Source organism: Staurois parvus, unplaced genomic scaffold, assembly GCF_062004578.1.
Source record: "Staurois parvus isolate SC_StPar_1 unplaced genomic scaffold, SC_StPar_1.0 ptg000163l, whole genome shotgun sequence".
In the NCBI taxonomy this organism is placed as follows: domain Eukaryota; kingdom Metazoa; phylum Chordata; class Amphibia; order Anura; family Ranidae; genus Staurois; species Staurois parvus.
In genome coordinates, this window is record NW_028317959.1 from 2,733,632 (window position 1) to 2,748,120 (window position 14,489).

Below are 14,489 nucleotides of genomic sequence, written 5' to 3' on the forward strand. Positions count from 1 at the left end.
GTCCAGGACAATTTTCAGCTTTCAGCGCTGTCACACTTTGAATGACAATTGCGTGGTCATGCAACATTGTACTCATATGAAATTTGTATCATTTTTTTCATACACAGAGAGCTTTCTTTCGGTGGTATCTAATTGCCACTTGGTGTTTTATTTTTTTTGCACTATAAACAAAAAAAAGAGCAAAAAATTTGGACAAAACTGTTTTTCTTTGTTTCTATTATAAAATGTTTGCAAACAGGTAATTTTTCTCCTTAACTGATGTGCATTGATGAGACTGCAGTGATAGGCAGCACTGATAGGATGCACTGATGAGGTGGCACTGATATGCAGCAATGATGGGCACTGATAGGCAGTACTGATAAATGGCACTTTTGGGTGACACTGATGGGCGGCGCTGACTGACGGCACTCACTGGCACTGCTGAGCACTGGTTGGTGCCACTGGTGAGCGGCACTGCAGGGCACTGATCATCAGTGCCGATCTCCTCTGTGACAGCTGTCTGTTATCGGCAGTACTGCCCTCACACTGTGACAGCGTGAGGAAAGTCCTGCCGATAACCGGCAACTGTATTTACTCGGTGAGCTGCTGTGTCGTTGGACACAGCTGGTCACTTGGTAAAAGGCAGCTGTGATTGGCCTTTTACCACATCAAATAATCAGCTGTGTCCATAGAAAAAAAAAATAAAAGGCCTCTTCCAAAACAGCCCAGGGTTGTGGGGGTCTGTGTGGGGTGCTTTATTGGAATCTGGAAGCCCCCTTTGACAAGTTGTAATCCAACCTGACGCCCACCGACCTGTCTGCACCCGCCAAGCACTCACCGCAATCTGACATTTGCTGGTCAGATGTAAACAACAGGGCGGAGCTAGAGGTGACATCACCACTAGCTCTGCCCAATTGTGTTGTGATTGGCCAAGACATTGCACCAATCTTGTGCATACATTGCTTTGGCCAATCACAATGCAATGAGAGCACAGCTCATTGTGGGGCGCAGCTGGCGAACAACCCGCCGAACACCCTTACCGTTCACGTGTTCGTCAAACACATGAATTGCCAATGTTCGACTCAAATATCAAGCCCATCACTAATGTCCAGGCCATTTTTTAGTCCTGCCCTGCTTTAACTGGTTATTGCGCAGTCTTGCAGCACTGTACTCAAATGGATTTTTTTTCACACAAATAGAGCTTTCTTTTGGTGGTATTTGACAACTACTGTTTTTTTTTATTTTTTGCAATTTAAACAAAAAAAGACCAAAAATTATTTTGAAAAAAAATACAATATTTTTACTCTGCTATAAAATATATCCAATAAAAAGATTTTAAGAAAATCAAATTTTTTCATAAATTTTGCCCAAAATATATTCTGCTACATGTCTTTGGTAAAAAAAAAATAATTGTATATCCGCCTGCCCGCCGACCTATAGTAGAAGTACTGCTGCAGGGCTGCAGAAAATCATATACAGTATATATATATATATATATATATATATATATATATATATATATATATATACACACACAGTGAAGGAAATAAGTATTTGATCACCTGCTGACTTTGAATGTTTGCCCACTCACAAAGAAATGATCAGTCTAAAAATCGAATGGTAAATGTATTGTACCACTGAGAGACAGAATAGCAACAAAAAATTCAAAAGAAATGTATGTCTAACAAATGATATACTGATTTGCATGTTCATGAGGGAAATAAGTATTTGATTCCCTATCATCCAGCAGTATTTCTGGCTACTAGTTGTCTTTCATACAGGTAACAAGCTGAGATTAGAACCAGTCTCTCATTTTGTTACCTGTCCACAGTAGCAATCAAACAATCAGATTCCAATCTCTCCACCATGGCAAAGACCAAAGAGCTGTTCAAGGAAGTCAGGGACAAGATTGTATAGCTACACAAGGCTGGACTGGGCTACCAAACTATTGCCAAGCAGCTTGGTGAGAAGGGGAAAACATTTGGTGCAATCAGTTGCAAATGAAAGAAACACAAAACAACGCCAACAAGGATTGAAATCCTGCAGTGCCTGCCAGGTCCTTCTGCTCAAGAAAGCACATGTCCAGGCCCATCTGAAGTTTGCCACTGAACATTTGAATGATGCAGAGGAGGACTGGTTGAAAGTGTTGTGGTCAGATGAGACCAAAATCGAGCTCTTTGGCATCAACTCAACTCGCCGTGTTTTGAAGAGGAGGAATGCTGCCTATGACCCCAAAAACACCATCCCAACTGTCAAACATGGCGGTGGAAACATTCTGCTTTGGGGGGTGTTTTTCTGCTAAGGGGACAAGACAACTACACCGCTTCAAAGGGACGATGGACGGGGCAATGTATCATCAAATCTTGGGTGAGAACCTTCTTCCCTTAGCCAGGGCATTGAAAATGGGTCGTGGATGGGTGTTGCATGACAATGACCCAAAACACACAGCCAAAGTTACAAAGGAGTGGCTCAAGAAGAAGCACATTAAGGTCATAGAGTGGCCTAGCCAGTCTCTAGATCTTAATCTGATTGAAACTCTGTGGAGGGAGCTGAAAGTTCGAGTTGCCAAACTTTAGCCACCAAACCTTAAAGACTTGGAGAGGATCTGCCAAGAGGAGTGGGCCGAAATCCCTCAAACCTGGTGGCCATCTACAGGAAATGTCTGACCGTGATTGCCAGCAAGGGATTTGCCACCAAGTACTAAGTCATGTTTTGTGAAGGGGATCAAATACTTATTTCCCTCATGAACATGCAAATCAGTATATAATTTGTTAGACATACATTTCTTTTGAATTTTTTGTTGCTATTCTGTCTCTCAGTTTTACAATACATCTACCATTCGATTTTTAGACTGATCATTTCTTTGTGAGTAGGCAAACATTCAAAATCAGTAGGGGATCAAATACTTATTACCTTTACTGTGTTTGTGTGTGTATATATATATATATATATATATATATATAATTTGCATTTCCAGGTAGGGGGCCCACCGCTGTTGGTGGCTAGAGAAATACTAAGCAGCATATCTCCATTGTAAAGCACACACAGTTAACCCTTTGATCTCCCCAGATGTTAACCCCTTCCTGCCCAGTTTCATTAGTACATTGTCAGTGCTTTTTATTAGCACTGGTCACTGTACTAGTGTCACTGGGGATGTCAGTGGCAGTTAGTCAGTTCCCACCCAGTGTCAGAATGCCCACCGCAGTCCTGAAGTCCGCTATAAGTCGCTGATCGCCATTACTAGTAAAAAATAAGGAAATTAAAATTCCAGTATATATACCACCATTTGTAGACGCTATAACTTTCACGTAAACCAATTAATTTACACCTATTGGGATTTTTATTTAGCAAAGACATAGCAGAATACACTGTGGCCTAAATTTATGATGAAATTTGATTTTTTAAAATTTATTGGATATGTTTTATAGTAAAAAGTCTAAACTATTGTTTTCTTTTTCAAAATTGTCGGTCTTTTTTTGTTTATAGGGCAAAAAATTTAAATGTACAGGTAATAAAATACCACCGAAAGAAAGCTCTATTCGTGGGAAAAAAAGGATATAAATTTCATTTATATACAGCGTTGCACGGCTGCACAATTGTCAGTTAAAGTAACACAGTGTGGTGGTTGATTTTCACCACAGGACTCTGCGCAGTGATTGCACACAGGCGATCAGCAGGTCCCAGCCATGAATCATTGGCCGGGACCTGCTGACAAGACTCCTGCTGAGTACAATCACAGCGGGTGCCAGTGGGGGGACGCGCATGCGTGCAGCCTAAACCAGGAAGCACTCACATCACTGTGCCTGAATGGATCGTTTGTCCTCAGTACATTGCAGGTGGGCGGTCCAGAAGTAGTTAAACATACCTTGGCCTGCTTCACTCCCAACCTAAACAATCAATGCACAGTAGAGCCTTGAATTAGTAGAGTACCACAACAGTACAAACATGGATGTAAATCTTCTACAGAAATGAAAGGCAAAGTGTGTATATATATATATATTTTTAAAATTATAAATACCTTTTTTTTAAGTAATCACATACTCTCTGTTCCCAGCTGCATAGGGGGTTTTAGAAGGGTGGGGTGGAGAAACAGCAATACACTGATCCTCCCAGTGAATGGCTGTGTGTAGGTGCTTGCACAAAAGAGTTCTTGGAATATAACATTTCAGATTGCCAGGCATGCACACGTCCCCAAAATAGATAACGGTTTTCATTAAAGACAAAAATAACTTAGTGTGTAAGGCCTCCAAAAAACAACATGGTGAAAAATGCCTTGGGTTCTGACTGGTTTCGCCAGTAAACCCGTTTTCCTTAAAGATGTTTTAGAGGAGATGAATAGTTTATCTTCTTTTTCGTATGTAATAAAGAGGTTTGTTTGATTTTATGCCTGTGAGTTAATTATATTTTGGTTAAGGTAATTTAGTATTTATATTGGATCCTCCATGGTAGTCTATTCAACTGTGGTTTGCCATTTTTTTGTTTTTAAAATAGCACTGAAAGGGTTAACAAACACGCTTGCAAATGCTGTCTTTAACCACTTGAATACCAAGCATTTTCTGACATTTTTTTATTTACTTGAAAAAACAGTTTTTTTTTCTAGAAAAGTACTTTGAACCCCCAAACATTTATATATTTTTTTTAAAGCAGAGGCCTTAGAATAAAACGGAGGGTATAGAAATTTTTTATGTCACAAAGCGGATTTTCAAACACAAAGTTTTTGGAAAAAATACACTTTTTAGAATTTCAATGTACAAAAACACAATATAGTGCCCAATTGTTTGATAAGATATGAAAGATGATGTTACACCAAATAAATGGATACCAAACATGAAATTTTTCCAGGTCTAGTGCTAGAATTACTGCCCGCAATCTGACATTCGCAGTGATACTTCACTTGCATGGTGCAATCTCTGTTTACATACCGCCATGGGACCACTGCTTGCGTTTTGCCTTTGCGTGCAAGCAGGGGGGTGGGGGTGAATTTTTTTTTAACCACTTGCCCTCCTGAGGATTTACCCCCTCTGTACATAAATTAAATGTATGTCCTTTTTTTTCCCACAAATACAGCTTTTTTTTTTGGTGGTATTTGATTTGCCTGTGCGGTTTTTATTTTTTGCGCGATAAACAAAAAAGACCGGCAATTTTGAAAAAATATATATATTTGACTTTTTGCTATAAAACATATCCTGTAAAAAATTTAAAAAATAAAATTGCTTCTGAAATTTAAGCCAAAATGTATTCTGCGAAATGTTTGCTAAAAGAAAATCCCAATAAGTGTATATTATATATTGGTTTACGTGAAAGTTATAGCGTTTACAAATGGTGGTATATATACTGGAATTTTTTTTTTTTTTTTTAAACTAGTAATGGCGGCAATAAACGAATTATAGCGGGACTGTGGCGGGCATTCTGACACTGGGTGGGAACTGACTAACTGCCACTGACAACCCAATGACACTAATACAGTGATCAGTGCTCATAAAAAGCACTGACACTGTACTAATGACACTGGGCAGGAAGGGGTTAAAGTGATACTAAATGCACCCAGTTTAATTTACATTGTCCCTTCTATTTCTGTATATAGATGATGGCACTAATTATTTATGATTATTATTATTATAAATTACTATTTTATTTAAAAAAAAACTAAGTACCTTCTTCCTAATCAATATATAGCTGGAACATGTCCCAGCTCTTTCCCAGCCTGTCTGCAGGGAAACAGTGGCAGGAAGAGCTTCTAGTCCTCTGCTGCTGGTCACATGTTCAAAATAAGAAAAAACAGCCTTTGGAATACAGCATAAATAATATCATTAAGATATTTAAAATTGTCATAAAAATATATATTTTAGATTAAATCTTTATTATTTTTTGGCAATAACATGGTGTGGGTGGAGTTTTTCCAGTTACAGGCTGTGTGACACTTCTCCAGCCTGAATAATAAGAGGAAGGTGAAACCTCCATGAATCTACATGTAATATACTGTCCTCATTGTATTTAGCTGGTTAGTGGGCATGAAGGAGGAGGGAGCGGGCTGTTATTTACCACTGTGTATATACCCACATGTGTGACTCTATAGTCACATGGGCTACTCAGATGTGATAGGGAGGAAATACTCAGCATGGAAACTGACTGAAAACTGAGCATGTGCAGTAGCTGCCAACACTGCTCTGCAAAATCCCTGGCTGCATTGGGGACTTGGATAAAAGGGGGAGATTGAGAGCAACAGGATCAACCAAGTTATTTGCACAATGCAGAAAACGAATCTCATAGCCACTGAGTATGAACAGTATGTAATACAGCATTTATTGATAGTTTTTTATGATGTGGGTTTATTGACACTTTAACAGGACATTGATACTAACAATAAGGTCTCATGCACACAGGATGTTAAAAAAAAAAACTCACCTAGAAGCTGTCCTCCTGGCAGCAACATTTTTACAGAAAAAAGGCCTGGCGCTTGTAAAAGCATCTAATGTTTTTACAAGTGTTAAGGCACATTTACAAGCATCAAGCACTTGGCCATTAACTACATCACTGACCTAATATCCAAGTACCGCCCAACACGCACACTCCGCTCCTCACAAGACCTCCTTCTCTCTAGTTCCCTGGTCTCCTCCTCCCATGCCCGCCTCCAGGACTTCTCCAGGGTGTCACCCATCCTCTGGAACTCCCTGCCCCAACCCATCAGATTATCACCTACTCTCCTCTCCTTTAGGTGCACCCTGAAAACCCATCTCTTCAGGGAAGCCTACCCCACCCCCTGCTAACTTGCCGACCTCCTCCACTCTTCCTACCACTCCATTCCCCACAGCTATCTCCTCCTGTGCCACCATCCCTTCCCTCCTAGATTGTAAGCTCGAAAGAGCAGGGCCCTCGATCCCCTCGTGTATCACATTGTATTGGTATTGTTCTGTCACATGTTCTGTCCCCCTTTGTAATGTACAGCGCTGAGCGAACTATTGGCGCTTTATAAATACTGTATAATAATAATAATAATAATTAATGTATTTCATTGGCCAGAATAATTTATTCTGGCCATTGAAATGAATTAATGCTCAATCGCTAGACACGCCTGTTGCCAAAACACTACTGCTCCTGGACACACTGGCCCTGGGTTTTATTTCTCCTGCTGGTAAACCAATAGGAATGCTATAGGGTGCTCACTGATAAGTATGGTAAGGGATGCTCACCGATAAGCATGCTATGAGATGCTCACCGATAGGCATGCTAAGGGGTGTTCACCAATAGGAATGCTATGGGATGCTCACTGATAGGAATAGTATGGGGTGCTCACCGATAAGCATGCTATGGGGTGCTCACTGATAAGTATGGTAAGGGGTGCTCATTGATAAGCATGCTAAGGGGTGCTCTATGATGGGCAAGCTACGGAATGCTCACTGTAAACCATGCTAAGGGGTGCCCACTGATAAGCATGATAGGTGTGCCCACTGATAAGCATGATAGGTGTGCCCACTGATAAGCATTTTACGGGGTACTTGTCAGTGAGCATCCCCTATCATGCTTATCAGTAAGCACCCCCTAAAATGCTTATCAGTGAGCACCCCTTAGCATGGTTTACAGTGAGCATTTCTTAGCATGCCCATCATAGAGCACCCCTTAGCATGCTTATCAGTGAGCACCCCATAGTATGCTTATTGGTGAGCACCCCATAGCATGCTTGTCAGTGAGCATCCCCTAACATGCTTAAGTGACGTCCATCGATAAACATGCTAAGGGATATTCATGAATAACCATACTAAGGGGTGCTCACTGATAAGCATGCTAAGTGATGTCCACTGATAAACATGCTAAGGGATGCTCATTAATAAACGTGCTAACTGATAAGCATGGTAAGGGGTCCTTACTGATAACCATGGTACAGTTGCAAGAGAAAGTATGTGAACCCCTTGGGATTACGTGGAGTTTTGCATGAATTGGGCATAAAATGTGCTCTGAACGTTATCTAAGTCACAACAATAGAAGAACACAGTCTGCTGAACATAATACTACACAAACATTAGATGTTGCCATGGTTTAATTGCACATAACATGTAAACATTCACAGTGCAGGGAGGAAAAAGTATGTGAACCTTTGAACTTAATAACTGGTTGACCCTCCTTTGGCAGCAATAACCTCAACCAAACGTTTACTGTAGTTGCAGATCAGACCTGCACAATGATCTGGAGTAATTTTGGACCACTCCTCTTCACAAAACTGTTTCAGTGTAGCAATATTCTTGGGATGTCTGGTGTGAATCGCTCTCTTAAGGTCATGCCACAGCATTTCAATCGGGTTGAGGTCAGGACTCTGACTGGGCCACTCCAGAAGGCGTATTCTGTGCTGTTGCAGCCATTGTTTTGCTGAATTATTTGTATGCTTTGGGTCATTGTCCTGTTGCACCACCCATCCTCTGCGGAACTTCAGTTGGCGGACAGATGGTCATATGTTTTCCTGCAAAATGTCTTGATAAACTCTGGAATTCATTTTCCCATCAATGACAACAATCCGTCCAGGCCCTGAGGCAGCAAAGCAGCCCCAAACCATGATGCTCCCTCCGCCATGTTTTACAGTGGGGATGAGGTTTTAATGTTGGTGTGCTGTGCCTTTTTTTCTCCACACATAGTGTTGTGTGTTCTTCCCAAACAACTCAATCTTGGTTTCATCTGTCCACAGTATATTTTGCCAGTAGTGCTGTGGAACATCCAGGTGCTCTTTGCAAACTTCAAACGTGCTGCAATATTCTTTATGGACAGCAATGGCTTCCTCCGTGGTGTCCTCCCATGTACTCCATTCTTGTTTAATGTTTTCCTTATTGTAGATGTGTCAACAAAAATGTTAGCATGTGCCAGAGATTTCTGTAGGTCTTTAGCTGACACTCTGGGATTCTTCTTTACCTCATGCAGCATTCTGCGCTGTGCTCTTGCAGTCATTTTTACAGGACGACCACGCCTAGGGAGAGTAGCAACAGTGCTAAACTTTCTCCATTTGTAGACAGTCTGTCTTACTGTGGACACATGAACATCGAGGCTTTTGGAGATACTTTTGTAACCCTTTCCAGCTTCATGCAAGTCAACAATTCTTGATCGTAGGTCTTCTGAGAGCTCTTTTCTGCAAGGCATGGTTCACATCAGACAGTGCTTCTTGAAACCAGTAAACCCAAAGGGGCAGGACAGCTGTCAGCAACACATCCAATATCATCACACTGACTGGAGTCAAGGTTGGCTCACTCCTGGCTCCAATTAGCTCTAGAGAAGTCATTAAGCTACGGCCGCACATACTTTTTCCTCCCTGCACTGTGAATGTTTACATGTTATGTGCAATTAAACCATGGCAACATCTAATGTTTGTGTAGTATTATGTTCAGCAGACTGTGTTCTTCTATTGTTGTGACTTAGATGACGTTCAGAGCACGTTTTATGCCCAATTCATGCAAAACTCCACGTAATCCCAAGGGGTTCACATACTTTTTCTTGCAACTGTAAGGGGTGCTCACCGATAACCATGGTAAGGGGTGCTCACCGACAAGCATGGTAAGGGGTGCTCACCGATAAGCATGGTAAGGGGTGCTCACCGATAAGCATGGTAAGGGGTGCTCACCGATAACCATGGTAAGGGGTGCTCACCGATAACCATGGTAAGGGGTGCTCACTGACAAGCATGGTAAGGGGTGCTCACTGATAAGAATGGTAAGGGGTGCTCACCGATAAGCATGGTAAGGGGTGCTCACCGATAACCATGGTAAGGGGTGCTCACCGATAAGCATGGTAAGGGGTGCTCACCGATAACCATGGTAAGGGTGCTCACCGATAACCATGGTAAGGGGTGCTCACCGACAAGCATGGTAAGGGGTGCTCACTGATAAGAATGGTAAGGGGTGCTCACAGATAAGCATGGTAAGGGGTGCTCACCAATAACCATGGTAAGGGGTGCTCACCGATAAGCATGGTAAGGGGTCCTTACTGATAACCATGGTAAGGGGTGCTCACTGATAAGCATGGTAAGGGGTCCTTACTGATAACCATGGTAAGGGGTGCTCACCGATAAGCATGGTAAGGGGTGCTCACCAATAAGCATGGTAAGGGGTGCGCACCGATAACCATGGTAAGGGGTGCTCACCGATAAGCATGGTAAGGGGTCCTTACTGATAACCATGGTAAGGGGTGCTCACCGATAAGCATGGTAAGGGGTGCACACCGATAACCATGGTAAGGGGTGCTCACCGATAAGCATGGTAAGGGGTGCTCACCGATAACCATGGTAAGGGGTGCTCACCGATAACCATGGTAAGGGGTGCTCACTGATAAGCATGGTAAGGGGTGCTCACCGATAACCATGGTAAGGGGTGCTCACCGATAACCATGGTAAGGGGTGCTCACCGACAAGCATGGTAAGGGGTGCTCACCGATAACCATGGTAAGGGGTGCTCACCGACAAGCATGGTAAGGGGTGCTCACCGATAAGCATGGTAAGGGGTGCTCACCGATAACCATGGTAAGGGGTGCTCACCGATAACCATGGTAAGGGTGCTCACCGATAACCATGGTAAGGGGTACTCACTGACCAGCATGGTAAGGGGTGCTCACTGATAAGAATGGTAAGGGGTGCTCACCGATAACCATGGTAAGGGGTGCTCACCGATAACCATGGTAAGGGGTGCTCACTGATAAGCATGGTAAGGGGTCCTTACTGATAACCATGGTAAGGGGTGCTCACCGATAAGCATGGTAAGGGGTGCTCACCGATAACCATGGTAAGGGGTGCTCACCGACAAGCATGGTAAGGGGTGCTCACCGATAACCATGGTAAGGGGTGCTCACCGACAAGCATGGTAAGGGGTGCTCACCGATAACCATGGTAAGGGGTGCTCACCGACAAGCATGGTAAGGGGTGCTCACCGATAAGCATGGTAAGGGATGCTCACCGATAAGCATGGTAAGGGATGCTCACCGATAAGCATGGTAAGGGGTGCTAACTGATAGGCATGGTAAGGGGTGCTCACTGAAAAGCATCTGAAAAGTGCTCATATGAACTATGATATTAAAGGGGCAATTAATCTAGGAGAGAGCATGAGCCGTTTCAGTCAGAAGATCTGTATTAGAACTTCAGCAGTGACTTCCCTGCATTTGACTCTTTACCACACATAGAAACATTACATAGGGGTCCCCTTGAGCCTATTGGATAATTCATGTAGTTTATGTTATGGAGAATTCAGTGGTAAGAGCGGGACTCCATGGCTTTTGCAAGAGATTCCAGCACTGAGATCTTCTTGCTGGATTGTCCATGAAATATGGGAAGCCAAGGGGTGATCCAGACCCATCATTGAAAGGTGAGTTGTGGGTGAGTGGACTAACACTTAAAATAAAGGTTCTGCTGTTCTTTGAACTTCCGTACAACTTATTGATTTTGCTCAGGTGCCAATGGCCATACAGTAGAACTAGGGCCAATAGCTCTATACATGCAAATGGTTAACCACACATTATGGAGGGATTCATGAAAATAAATGCTCCATAGCCTAGAATAGCAAGACAGTGTCCTGCTCTCCCCTCCCTTCTCCAAGCTAACAGACTGGCGAAAAACTGCATCGCCCACTGTTAACGTTTTCCAGTAAGGGCTGGAAGTTCAGGGAAGCAGCACTCTACGACAGCAGGTGCCAGAAACATATTGAAAGTTGTAAACACAAGTGCCAAGGTAAGAATTATAACAAACAGGTTTATTTTAACCGCTTCCTGACTGCCCTATAGTAGAAATACTGCTACAGGGCGGCACGGGTGGGCAAAATCACGTATATATACGTGATTTTGCATTTCCGGGTAGAGGGCGTGCGCCACACAGTTAACCCACAGCACAGCAAACAGTTAACCCTTTGATCATCCCCCATGTTAACCCCTTCCTGCCCAGTGCCATTAGTACAGTGTCAGTGCTTTTTTTTTTAGCACTGATCACTGTATTGGTGTCACTGGGAAAGTGTCAGTGACACCAGATCAGTTCACCCAGTGCAAGAATGCCTCTACAGCCCCGCAGTCCTGCTATAAGTCACTGATTGCTTTCAGTACTACTAAAAATACAAATCCCAGTATATATATCGCCATTTGTAAATGTTATAATTTTCACGTAAACCAATTAATTTACACATATTGGGATTTTTTTTTAGCAGACATGTAACAGAATACATTTTGGCCTAAATGCATGATGAAATTTTTACCAGACATGTTTAATAGAAAAAAAAAGTCAAAAATATTGTTTTTTTTTCTCAAAATTGTCGTTTTTTTTAATAGCGCAAAAAAAATAAAAACCGCAGCGTTGCATGACCACACAATTGTCAGTTAAAGTAACGCAGCGCCGTAACGCAAGAAATGGCCTGGTCAGGAAGGGGGGTAAATCCTCTTGAGGGCAAATGGTTAATGTTAGACTAAGAAAAAATCACTGCTGAATATTATTTTAATGGACAGTGATCATCTGACAAAGTATCCCTAACTGTCAGTTTGTTTTACAAAATGACTTTCCTCAGTTTATTTTGGAGCAGGAAAAGTTAGACTTCATCATTGTATCAAGGTCCTTTAATGGAAATGTGAACAAAAGTTAAATGAATAAAAGACAGTTGATGAAGCTGCTATCACCCATTGGAAAGACACACAGTTCAAACAAAGCAATGACAGAGGAGGCAGTGTCCTGGCAGAGATCTTCCTGAGAGGCTGTGTGATAGCAGATCAGTAGTGTTCAAGGTGTAAAGAAGGCGCTGCCTACCATTAGCAGGATAAAGGTAGGTATATGATATTTTTATGCATGGTATGATATTATTAGATACATGCACTAGTGACCACCACAGACAGAGGTGTTTACTTTTGACAATTGTTTATACAGTGCAGTTAAGCAAAGTACACTCTGGGCAGTGAATGTGACATTCACAAAACATTTCTCCAGTGTTTGGTGAATATTGCATTCTCTGCTTTATAAATCAGCCCCCTGGTGCATTTTCTAGCCTCTCACTTTATATTTGCATATTGATAATGAGCATTACTTGATCCTATTTTGTACATAATTGCATAGCATCTATTTACCACTCCTGTAAACAAGATATCACCATCATTTAACCACTTGCCTACTGGGCGCTTCCCCCCCCCCCCCTTACTGCCCAGGCCAATTCTCAGCTTTCAGCGCTGTTGCACTTTGAATGACAATTGCGCAGTCATGCAACATTGTACCCATATTACATTTTTATTTTTTTCACACAAATAGAGCTTTCTTTTGGTGGTATTTAATCTCCACTGGAGTTTTTACTTTTTGCACTGTAAATGTAAAAAAAAAAAAGTTTTCTTTGTTTCTATTATAAAATTTTGCAAACAGGTAATTTTTTTCCTTCACTCATGTGCATTGATGAGGCTGCACTGATAGGCAGTACTGATGGGCATTGCTGAGGTGGCACTGATAAGTAGCACTGTTGAGGCAGCACTGGTGGGCATTGATGAGGAGGCACTGATGATGCACTGATATGAAGCAATGATGGGCACTGATTGACGGCACTGACTGATAACAACAACTGGAGGCACTGACCAGCGGCGCTGCTGGGTGGTACTGATTTGCTGCACTGATAATCACGGCACTGATCATCAGTGCCCCAATTATTAGTGCAGATCTCCCCTGTCACATTTGCCGGTTATTGGCAGTACTTTCCTCACACTGTGACAGTGTGAGGAAAGTGCAGTCGATAACCAGCAACTGTATTTACATTATGATCTGCTGTGTCTTTGGACACAGCTGATCACGTGGTAAAAGGCCGCTGTGATTGGACTTTTTACCTTATCACGTGATCAGCTGTGTGCGTAGGACACAACGATCAACAACAGCCCCAGGCGTGCGTTCTGGGAGGATGTCCATGGACGCCCTCCCAGAACTAGGCAACTGCGCTTTAGCCGTCTTTCGGCTATAGCGCAGTTGGAAAGTGGTTAAAACTAATGTACCTGGAGGACTTACCTGCAATAAATGTTTGATAAATGTCACATTCACCACTTTATAATTACAATCCAAATGTTTAAACCATTATATGTAACTTTTATGCTGTTTCTGTTTACCTGACATACACTACTTAGTACAACCTTTTACACCTACTAGAGATTTTTACTGCTAGCCTTGTTAGATTTCCCAACTTTGTTTTCTGCTGTTGTATACACCAGATTAATAAAACATACCCAATAGACAATCCGTTTTCTAGAAACAAATATTCCTCCAATAAATGTATTTTCTCTGCCTCAATGTTTCCCAAAATCACTTTAACCCTTTTGCTGCCAGGTCCTACTATCCACTTTTAAACTCAGATGGCCAGACCATTTTTGCAATTTTTCTCATGCATTTTTATTTTTCCTTTACAGCTTCTAGAGTTTGTAAAAGACCCCAAAACAATATATTTTCTGAAAGCACATGACCAGCAGAACATAAAGAAGGTGCTACTGATTTTGAAGGTGATATTTGCACAATTGTTTATCAAAACAATGTTTTCATTAAAAATACACTA